We start from the raw sequence: 10984 nt of genomic DNA, 5'->3' as shown, positions 1-10984 counted from the left end.
TTCCGCTGCGTGTATATGTGCAGCGTTGCCGAGAGACTCGCCAGGCGAGATATTGACATTGACGGCGCATGGCCATTCACATCGACCTGCTGCTATACTTATGCTAGGACTGCGGGGAGGCTTGGCTGCCATCGAGACGGCGAGGAACGCAACGAGCTGGTAATATTCGCGCATACTGGATTTTGAGGTTAACTCGCTGGGATTTCCGCGAGGATTCGGACTGCTGAAGGGTTTTGAGGAGCAGACGTCGCTTCGTATAGAGTTTTGGGTTTTTACCGCAAATGAAGACGTTTGATGCAAGTAGTGGAGGATTGGGATTTTTTGGGAGGAAATACGCGCGATGAGTAGGTTTCTCCGCATCTAGCGACGTCGGTTTTTCTGAGGAAAAAATTCATTTTTTTAATGTTTCCTTGTGTGAATGAGAATGTCTGTGGATAAACCAGATATCTATTATTCGTTATCCGAAAGTTACTTAAATTTGCAAAGTAACTTAATAAGTGTGAAATTATTTTTGAACAAATCGTTATATTTTAACTTGCCATGCCAGTTTCATTGTACTTATGGTGTTTGTATGACGTTCTAATACATAAAAAGAAAATTTCAGTTGTCCACCAATAAACAAAGTGAAACGGGCATGGCAAGTTAAATAGTAATTATCTTGAGAGTTGCTCCTTGCTTCATTACGATTAAATATGATAAACTTGACTTTGTTTGATTGATCTCAATTCTTTTCTATCTGTAATTTCGTTGCGGAATATATCAAACTCGCCTAACCTTTTACTTTTTCAAAAGTTAATTTTTTTTAGAGATTTTAATCCTTTTTTGTAAATTTTTTTGAGTATTTCATATTCGACGTCGTAAAAATAAAATATAAGCATCTTTAATCCTTTGACCACAGCTTTTTTGTAACATTTTTATCACTGACATGAAATCACTAATTGTTCTGATATACACCCCTTTTGAATTATTTCTACAACTAGACACCAAAAACCACGGTGCAAACCACCTAGACCTCGTCATCGGCCACCCTGTACACCTAGACACCGCGTTCAAATGATTTTTACACCTAGACACCAAAAACCACGGGGCGAACAACCTAGACGTCGTCATCGGCCACCCTGTACACCTAGACACTGCTCTTGAATGACTTTCACACCTAGACACCAAAAACCACGGAGCGCTTCACCTAGACCTCGTCATCGGCTACCCTGTACACCTGGACACCGCGTTCAAATGATTTTTACACCTAAACACGAAAAACCACGGGGCGAACTACCTAGACCTCATCACCGGCAACCTTGTACACCTAGACACCGCTCTTGAATGATTTTTATACCTATAATATAAACTCTTAATTTAATAGGACGCCGCAGTAATATTTTTTTGTATGTAATCCCGCAATGATATGAGGAACGTGAGGATATGTAAAAAAGGTGGAAAAGCAATTCCCTATCATTTTTGATGCGCAGCTAACTTCACCGTCCTTTCACACTGGAGAAAAAGATAATGATTTGAGCAAATCATATACCAGATCGTTTATATTATATAAATGACGGCGTTTTTTTTTTGACAACTTCTATTAAAAATCACTGATTAGCACACGAATGTAATAATATAATCGTTTTTCTTAAAAGTTAAATCTCGGATACCAATATAGAAGAAAATAGTGTCGCGGGCGCCAAAGCTTCGTCTGCTTCTCAAACTCGTCTTCGTGGCGCTACCGCGCCACTTGATGTTAATCGCTGCCTTTCTTATTCTCCAGTAATTTTGTACTTGCAAAATTCAGCGATGCGCTTAGTTTTATTGCTGGATCTTGCAATAACGTCTAAAAAGTATTCGAAACTTAAAAGCTTTTCAATGTACTATTTTAGTTTTTTAGCGTAAAAAAATATTGTTACAAAGCTCAAATAGCTATAAACTAAACAATCGCCTTTTCAATCATAGCCGCGAAAATAAATATGTTCATCAATGAAATGATAATTTTTTTTTTATAAAATTAAAAATTTCATTGCTACGATGCTTTTTCTGGATGAAGGTAAAATCGATTGTTCTCAGTAATTAATAGTGACTCTCGTGAACATAACGAACTTCTTTCCGAGGTATCTATTGTCGCAAGAAGTCTTTCCTAAAATCATCATCTCCGCATACCAGGCATACGCACAAAGCCATAAACATCAGAAACAACCGCGTTTAATTTCGCATCACTCGTCGGCGCGTCAACATGCTACCGGTATAAATTACCACTGCCAGCAATTTCAGCATCGTCTTCCCATCCCAGCAAACAATGCGCACTCCCGGTCTTTTGCATATGAATTTCCCGATACGCACTTGGAACTGCATTCTAATTTTCGATCCTCAATACAGCCAACGCTTTCCCATAGGCTTGATGCCGTACACAACAAGCGCATATCCGAGTGACGGATAGCCTTCTTCTTCCAGCGCTTGGGCGCTCGTAAAAGCGAGCGACGCCCGCGCACTGCATCATTTTTGATTTATAAACGAGAGAGCTCGCTCGATTCGCGTGTCTAGCCTCAGCCGCGTGAATACAAAGCGAGCGCCGTAAATCCGCGAGCTATGCACTACTGTATATACGTATATGTATACAGCAGCGTCTGCGTTAACGAATTAAATATGCGCTGCCAGTGAGGCTAGATCATCTTCTCTCTTTCTGCTGCTGCAGGTGTAAAACTGATACTGCTGCGAGAGCGGGCGCGTTGAAGCCGCGATTATTGCAGCGATATTCGTGCAGGTGTATTTGCGCGAACGCTTGCGTTCGTTGTTGGTGCATGCTATAGGACCACAAGCGCGCTTTTCTAGATATGCGTGATGTGGAGCTGCGCTCACGAGATGTAGTTACACGCGTGCAACACTTATTTTAATTAAGGTGCTCGTGCTTACGCTCACTTCTGAACAACTAAGTTACGGAGATTAAGTTTTCACTTGGTCGGGACATGCTCTTGATTATTAAAACTTATGCGCTCAAATGTTAGGGTGATTTGTTAACTTCAAATTGGAAGGGATTGCCGAAATTTTTCATTTTTACTTCGTCAGAGTGGTGTTTAGATTAAGAGTTTACTCTGCTGCTGTTTTTAACTCGAAAATTCATCATAAGCAGTCTGATCACTCAGGACTATACTTTGAAATTTGCTGTTTTCGTTTTAGCGTTTGTAAATATTTTAGATCGAACCAAAATTACGTGATATTCTGTAATCGAAATTCAGCTTAAAAAGTACGGAAAATTTAGTTCTATACATAAGGAGTTAATTAAAATAGCTAATTATAAAATTAATTGCATGCAAGGTTCTTTCGTCGCGTCAGCCCGTGTATAGTACTAATTAACAAATTAATCAAAAGAACGCTTCGTATGTCTGCGATGAAACGCGCCTGTAAAATATAGCTTATATAGAGTTAGGCATATTATAACAACTGCATCGAATTTCTTATTTCCCACCGTTTTTGGAATGTACTTTGAATACAAAATAAGGTCGTAAGAAAAATGTCTAAACATTCTTAAACATTATAATTTTATGATCAAATTGTTGAAAATTCACGGCTTTATACATTCCTGCGAAGATATAGATGTAAAATTATTCAAACGCTTGTACAGCAAAACGTGATGTATAAAACTGCCAATGTACACGAAGCCGTGCCAGGATCTGGCTTCCGGTGCGCGTGCTAGCAAAATTTTCAAAGCAATCAGAAGGCATTCTCGAGAGTTTTCCAACGTCGGGGGTAAGTTGACATCCTCTGGATTGAAAAGCTTATAAATGAGCTTCATCCATAAAAGCTTAGACTTACATTTGCAACGTAACGAACTGGTATAAAACTAGTAAAACTTATGACTTCCAAACGTAAGTTGTTAACATTGAAAACTTGATAGTGCCTAGTAACATGCAACTTGCTGTATTTTTTAGATATATAAGCAGAGGGAGAGTTAGGCGAAGGAGAAACAAAGAGAGATAGGTTACACGAACGAGGCGAAGATGTTCAGGATTAATTGATTTTCCGAGAAAAGTTATTACGGAGTGCGAGTGCATCCGAGTCGAGGCGATTGCGCTCCGCACGTCAACGGCAATGCTGCGAGCAGCAACAGAGCAGAAGATGAAGCCGTGGCATTGTGGATTCTTTCGTTCCTATATAGCCAACTCGAGGTTTGCTCCAGCTATAGGTATAGTATATCTATGTACATACGCGTGCAGCTTTTACTTTTTATTCCATTCCTCTCTTGCTCTCTTCTTGCTCGCTTCCTACAAAGTAGTTTTTTTCTCGCGCTTTCTCTCTCTCTCTTTCTGTGCGTTTTCTCTCGCACTTGCGGTTATATACGTGCCGAGCGCGCACATGTACGCATACGCGCTGGAAATTCGCTCGTGTGTTTATGCTCGCGCGTGCCCCTGAAAGTTGGTATTATTTTAGGGGGGGAGAAGCTCATGGAGAATTTAAAAGAAAAATGTGGCAAGGTATTTTTCGAACTTTAAATTGCGTTTAAGCTCGCTGTAGGCAATCTCGGTGTTATAAGGGAAAGTTCTTCGGAATAAATTGCGCGTTGGTTTAGTGTTATCCGCGCGCACGCTATAGCTGCTTCGGATATCAGTGTTGGGGCAAAGCTTAGAAAATTTATTTCATGTTGTGACTGCAGCGAACCTTTTGAGAGGTTGGTATGAAAAATGTGAAACTTTTGAGTCGAGAAAATGTTGTTCGTGCTTATTGCTATAGTTAGTTGTTTGAATTCTTTCAAAGGGGGAAATGTCTTCAATCTTAATTGTTAAGAATTGAGATGATGATACATATATACTTTTGTAATACAAGTTGTTAGTATTTTATGTGGTCTGACTTTTTATGACAAAGACCCGTAATATTTTGTTTTTAACAGTTTCGTAATCCATTCCCATAATGATTGTAATTTAAGCTTACTCTGCTTATACAAACTTAAAACCATTTCTACAATGTTGAAATGTTTATTAGATTGCACATCAGTCAGTGTTATTTCAAAAGAAACAGAAAAAGACAAAAGTCGCGCATCGATCCCGTGAAAGTACAAGAGCAGCTTCTACAGCATCTAGTGTTCGCAAGAGACAGCCTCCCTCGTTTGGTCATATACCGCGCGCTCGAAGGGTTACTTACATTGGAATCCGGTGCTGGTCTCTGGCGACTGGTAAAATGCCATCAGCGAGAATGAGAGTCGCGGTTTCTTGCGCTTCGCGGCGATCCGTGAGCACCTAAGCATCCAGTTTTTCCCGCGTTGTCTTCGTGGTCACGTTTGCACTCGCTGTCTTCTGTGCCTTTACGGGACTGTTGCGAGTTTTAAACTTATAACTCTGTTCAAACTTACAGATCAATCAAAAATATGCGTACTTTATTGTGATTCTGATAAAGTGATGGCAACATACTTTTAAGCTGGGCCAGTTTGGATTAACAACAATTTGGTTAGTAAAAGAATATTATTATGTGAAAATGATCTTTGATACGAATGAACATTTAAATCTCACAATTTCTAGTTATTACATTGTAAGCGTTGTACAAACAATGTATTATTATACATCCAGCATGTAACTTTTTAGCTCTAGTGTAATCTCACAAAGAATAGCGGTTATGCAGTATTTTTCACACTTTCTGATGATGAAACTCTAGTTTCAAGAAAAATCTTTAAAATCCGATGTAATATTATAACGAATGTTTATTTTATTTGTTAAAAATTATTTAGAAATCATGGATGTTTCCTTATGCTGAACATAAGAATTATCATTTGCAAGAATGTTGTATTTTCAAGACTTGACTTGACGCACTGATAATGAGTTGTGAAAGTACAATGATTATTTTCTTCCTGTCTCTATTTACGAAAACTTTTTCTATAGGGCATTGTTTTGCCTAAATACTTAACTTCCGGAACATCTTTTTTTTCTAAAAAGTAAAAGAGAAATTTGTTCACTTTTACACACATACCTTTATTAATATCTAACAATTATCTCATCTATGTTGCGATACTGAAATGCAGAACGATGAGTAAAAATGTCAATTCGACACAACAAAAAGAGACTTTAATCTTGGTATTGCCTATAAAAAAGTGACAATAAAGTCCAAAGGTCTCAAAGCACGTTTCTCATGATACCTGCCAAGGTTTTGCCTTCATAAGTAGCCCAATGTGATTATGGTTGCTTCCAATCGGCCGTCGACACGCAGTTTCGTGGTATTAGTTCAACGTCATTTATTATATCTCAGCCACTTTCTGTTGGTAGCTTATCTTTCCTATATTCTTAAACTTTTACGCGTTCTTTCTGTACATGTATTTTTCTTTCGCTTTTATTTTGTTCTGTCTGTTATTTTACATACAGCAAACTTTGTATTTTTCTCTGCCCTGGTAGAAATTTAGCTGGTTGAAACAGTCAATATCCTAGCGGCTCGGCAGATCCATTCGGTAGAATCCCGATTAGAAATACTCGAGAAATCTCGCCGATAACATAATACCAACGCATATAGTTGTGGCTTATTATATATTTGTTAAAATTTTATTTAAAAGGTGTACCACTGACACCTATGAATAATATTATAACAAATATAATAAGTCACAATTACAAGTAGTTACCAAAACGAAAAACCGAAAATTCTCGTTTTGAACGCATTTTTGAACTCTGTTTCACTCTGTTTCAAATAGCTCGCATTTTTTATAAGGACGGTCATTTTCGACAAATTTTTTTTAAATTCAAGGTCTCGGGCTAAGCTATTCAGTAATGCCGGAAAAAATAATGTTTGCTCGGCCAGGTAATGAATTACCCGGGGCGCAATAAAGGCTATTTTTTGGTAACTGTTTGTAATTGTGGCTTATTATATATGTTATAATATTATTCAAAGATGTATTAGTGATACATGTATATTATGTACACACGGGAATTAAAAGTCGGTCGCACATCCAAATCCTACGAACCATAAAAAAAAGCAAAAAAGCAAGGTTGTGTTATGTAGCCGCGACTCTTGCAGACGACTTCTAGCAGATCTGGCTAGAAATATTCCAGAATTCATGTCATTTTAGATGGGATTTCTACCGATGTGTTGATACTGGAATCTACCCAGTTCATACAAATCTTGCCTATTTCTGGAAATATTATCGTCAACATCTCTATCAGGGTGTCTTTTATGCTATATTTATTTTCGTTACGTATATGTTGTGATATTATTTTAACGTTGTTTTTAAGATATATCTTTGAAATTGCATGCTTCGCAGAAATAAATTAAGAAGGAAAAGTAAAAAGAAATATATCATGCTGCATAACCATATCTAGCGATATAGATTGTAAATAGGCTAGAAGAGCGCATTCCTTTTCCTTGAACTAACGGAGTTTAAAATAAATTGAATTGGCCAAACGAATATAAATTATGAAATTCAAAGCTTTTTATTTTGTCACCTTAATCGGCTATCTCCTAAGTTATTGGATGTCGGCGAATTATTTACGTCCTCCACACAGGCATACCTGACGGGGCAATTTAAATCTCTCGGCGTCCACTGCCGTATTTGCCTCTATATATTTTTAGCATTTCGGCGCCGTTAAAAACATAATAAAAAGTGTTTGTCCCGGGTACATCGCAGATATTGGGAGAGAGCAGTGGCGTGATGCGCGGATGCACGGTCTTATCATAAATTCGATCTGTTTTTACTTCTGCGCCGGCAACAGCACAGTAGCATCGCAACACGTGCACGAGTCTACCTATATAATGCGTATATATGCAAATGAACGCGACCGTCGCGTGCTAGCACGCTTCTAGTTATGCTTTCACGACTGCGATCGCGTTTATTTCGTTCTGTTTTTCGCACATTTTAATTTTTTTTCGTGGAATTTTAAGCAGCGTATTATTTGGATGTTTGTTTGTTTCGTTGAGTTAGTATTCTGTGATCAAAATTTAATTTCATCCGAAAAACCAACTAAATTGTCGATCCAAAACAGTAAAATATTTACCGCCTTATAAGTTTAACCTACATAGTTTTAAAAAACTTATTTTTAAAACTAGGTAGCTTTGACAAAAATGTTCAGCTTATTAGGTTAATGTATCAATACCATTAAATTTCAGTTCTTTAAAAATTGCTACGTGTTCCCTTCTATGCAATCTATAAAGATAAGCGCATAAAAATGTACAATGATGAAATTATGTAGAATACTCCTGTATTTCTCGGCCATATAGTTTAAACTTTCGCTACTTTTACCTCTGTTTACAACTTTTCGCGCTCACTTAGCATTGAAATTTATGCCTAATGTGAATGGTCCATTATTCGCAGTTACGTTTGCAAACTTGAAAATTTCTTAATTCCATGGTTTGCTAAACTACCGACAAAATAGGCTTAAAAAGTATAACAGCAATAAATTTCTTTTATGGCAAAATTTGCTTCTGATCCATGACGTATAAAAAGCCTTCACTTGGCAAGTAGGCCGCCGTTGTATATGCGAACTATTATTAAAGATATGGATCGAAAACATTCAGGATGTTGAGCAAATTCAGCGAAGCATGCAGCGCGAGATCTACCGTTAGTATCATACAATTAACGTCATCATATTACCCTTATCCCACTTATTTATTATTCTTCGCTTAAGTAAGAAAAGAACAGCTTTCACCGCGACGCAGATATGCAGCCCTTGCATTGATGTAAGTTCGAATTCTGATTGTCGCTCAAGTCTTCTGCGCGTGATCAAATGGACGGATTGATAGCCAGACGCGTAAAAAGTTTGCAGGCTGATTTGCTCGACGTTTCCGATAATATACCAGGCCACCTGCTGCAGTTATTTTAGTTTCGCTCGAAACTCGCGTATTGTATATGACGGGGGCAAGTTTTTATCAGATGTTTTGCGCTCTTCCGACGGGATGCCTCTTGATTTAATCAACTTCTCGATGCTCTCCAGCCGGAGAGTGCAATATTTAACGCGATCGCAGAGTGCTGCTTCTGAAGCCGAGGAATTCTGCCTAAGATAAACAATGTATTATGCAAATGAATGTCATCCTATAACTGAAAAAAAAAAATTAATAAACACACGTTATCACGTATTAACGCAACCAAACTTGTTCTCTCGGTCGTTTGGAACAAGCGTTAATCAAACAGCGACGATACAAGTGTAATGTTTCAAGCGGGCTCCCGCAGCTCCGCCCAGCGACGTGTAAATTACCACTAACAAGATAATAAGTGAAATAAATTTCCAACTACATAATAAGCCCATCGAAAGAGATACAAGCGCGCGATAGCAAATGATCGCGCGCATTAACAGCGTTAGCCAAAGCCCCACGTTCAAAAAGAATGAGAGAGAGAGAGAGAGAGAGAGAGAGAGAGAGAGAGAGAGAGAGAGAGAGAGAGAGAGAGAGAGATAGAGGGGCAGCGGGAAGCACCGAGCGCAAATAAAGTCTCATCCTTTCCAGCGTATACACACGGCGGAAATCGGCGCGGGGGAACCCGGCGTCGAAAATCCCGCAGCGAAACAATAATGCGTGAAAAACGAGTGTAGCACGAGAGCGAATATAACTGGCGGCGCGCTACAGACTACTTTAAATAATTAACGGATTAAAAATGAATTGCGTGATATAAATTTAGTGAGCCCTCGCGGCTCCGATATACGCCGCGTAATAATTATCCGCGAATCCGATGCGCGACGTGGCCGGCTTTTGGCGACGCGAGGGCGACGCGCTGTATGCCGCCGTTCCTCTACAGCGTGCACACTACAGGCGGTATTGTTATTAATGTTGATAATAGATAACGCCAGGCTCGTCGCGCTAAAATAGTCTCTGGCTTTGAACCGTCCATGTGTTGCGCGCCAGACAAATGCGAGTGCACGCGGGAAGCGCTATACGCGTTTGCGCGCGTATAACGATGTATGTGCATTAGAGCACAAAGAAGACTGTCCGCTTTATGGCTCGATATTTATTATGCATCTTCTTATCTCGCGCTCTGAAAAGGGCCAGCGGATTTTGATTAACTTGTTTGGTCTTCGTCGTCGTCGTCGTCATCTCTTTGATGTCTAGTATGATTAATCGAAGGTTTTTCGCACGTATTCGCCATACGATTTTAAATTCAGAGATATGGTCGTTGAAGGATAATCGAAACTATCCAGACATTTGATCACGCAGATCCAGCTTTCATTCACTTTTCGAACAATATCCGCAGAGAGCCGCCTTATTCGAGTCCATTTCTGTCATCGAGCCCACGCGCCTGACGGTACACAACGCGCCAGCGGAGCCAGCTTCGGCATCGCGTCCCAACATATTAATATTCCCGATACACACGCACTGCAGCATATACCTAGTATCCCGCTCGAAGCGAAGGGTGAGAGACCAGTCGACGGTTGTTCGCTAGCTGCCGGCGTCCTCCCGTCTCGCCGAGCGAGAGACAGAGAGAAAGGAGACGCAGCAGGCAAAGGTGGATATCATCGAGAGATATCGCCTAGCAACGAAAGCTGATAGCTTCCGCCGAATCGATAGATGTCCTGTAATGCAATATATCGCGCGCCGACGCTACTACTCCTCGCAGCTCCGTCTTTCTTTCCTTTTAGCGCGTGTCTGTCACCTTGTTGTCGACGTACGCGCGAGAGTGTACGCCGACGTCACTCCTCTCGATTTTTGTTCGGTATGTCCTCTTCGACGCTTCCACTCGACCTCGACGTGACACCTCTAGCTTCTTCATGCTTTTGTATTTTTAATGCGATTTTCGCACCCTCTCCCTCTGTTTGTGCGCTTCTTCTTGTTCGATCTGGTTTTATGTGATTTTTGTTCACCCGATGCTTTGTTTTGAAAGCTGATTGAACAGAAAAAAGAACGTGCCGATGGGAGAAGGTTTTGAAAACTAATTTGGTGTTGTGGAGATGCAGCCTTTCTAATTGATGCATTCAATGCTAGAACAATGATTGTTATCCTCTTTTCATTGCAAAATGAATTGTAATTGCCAATTATAAAGTCCGAGTATTGTGTGGATTTATAAACAATTAAATGATTGTATGCACTGTAAATGGTATAGTTAAAT

At 39.6% G+C, this 10984-nt stretch overlaps 1 protein-coding gene across 1 annotated transcript in view; it reads left to right on the top strand.

The window, feature by feature from the left end:
* The first annotated feature begins 67 nt into the window (after positions 1-67).
* LOC100118809 (alpha-mannosidase 2) overlaps positions 68-10984 on the top strand; it is a 258498-nt gene continuing 247581 nt past the window's right edge. Inside the window, exon 1 of the mRNA XM_031921366.2 lies at positions 68-159. The gene's annotated coding sequence lies outside the window, so the exon portion shown is untranslated. The remainder of the gene's footprint in view (positions 160-10984) is intronic.

This window comes from Nasonia vitripennis, chromosome 1, assembly GCF_009193385.2.
Source record: "Nasonia vitripennis strain AsymCx chromosome 1, Nvit_psr_1.1, whole genome shotgun sequence".
Classification (NCBI taxonomy): Eukaryota; Metazoa; Arthropoda; class Insecta; order Hymenoptera; family Pteromalidae; genus Nasonia; species Nasonia vitripennis.
The sequence above is the reverse complement of the archived record's forward strand: the minus strand, read 5'-3'. Positions and strand labels throughout refer to the sequence as shown.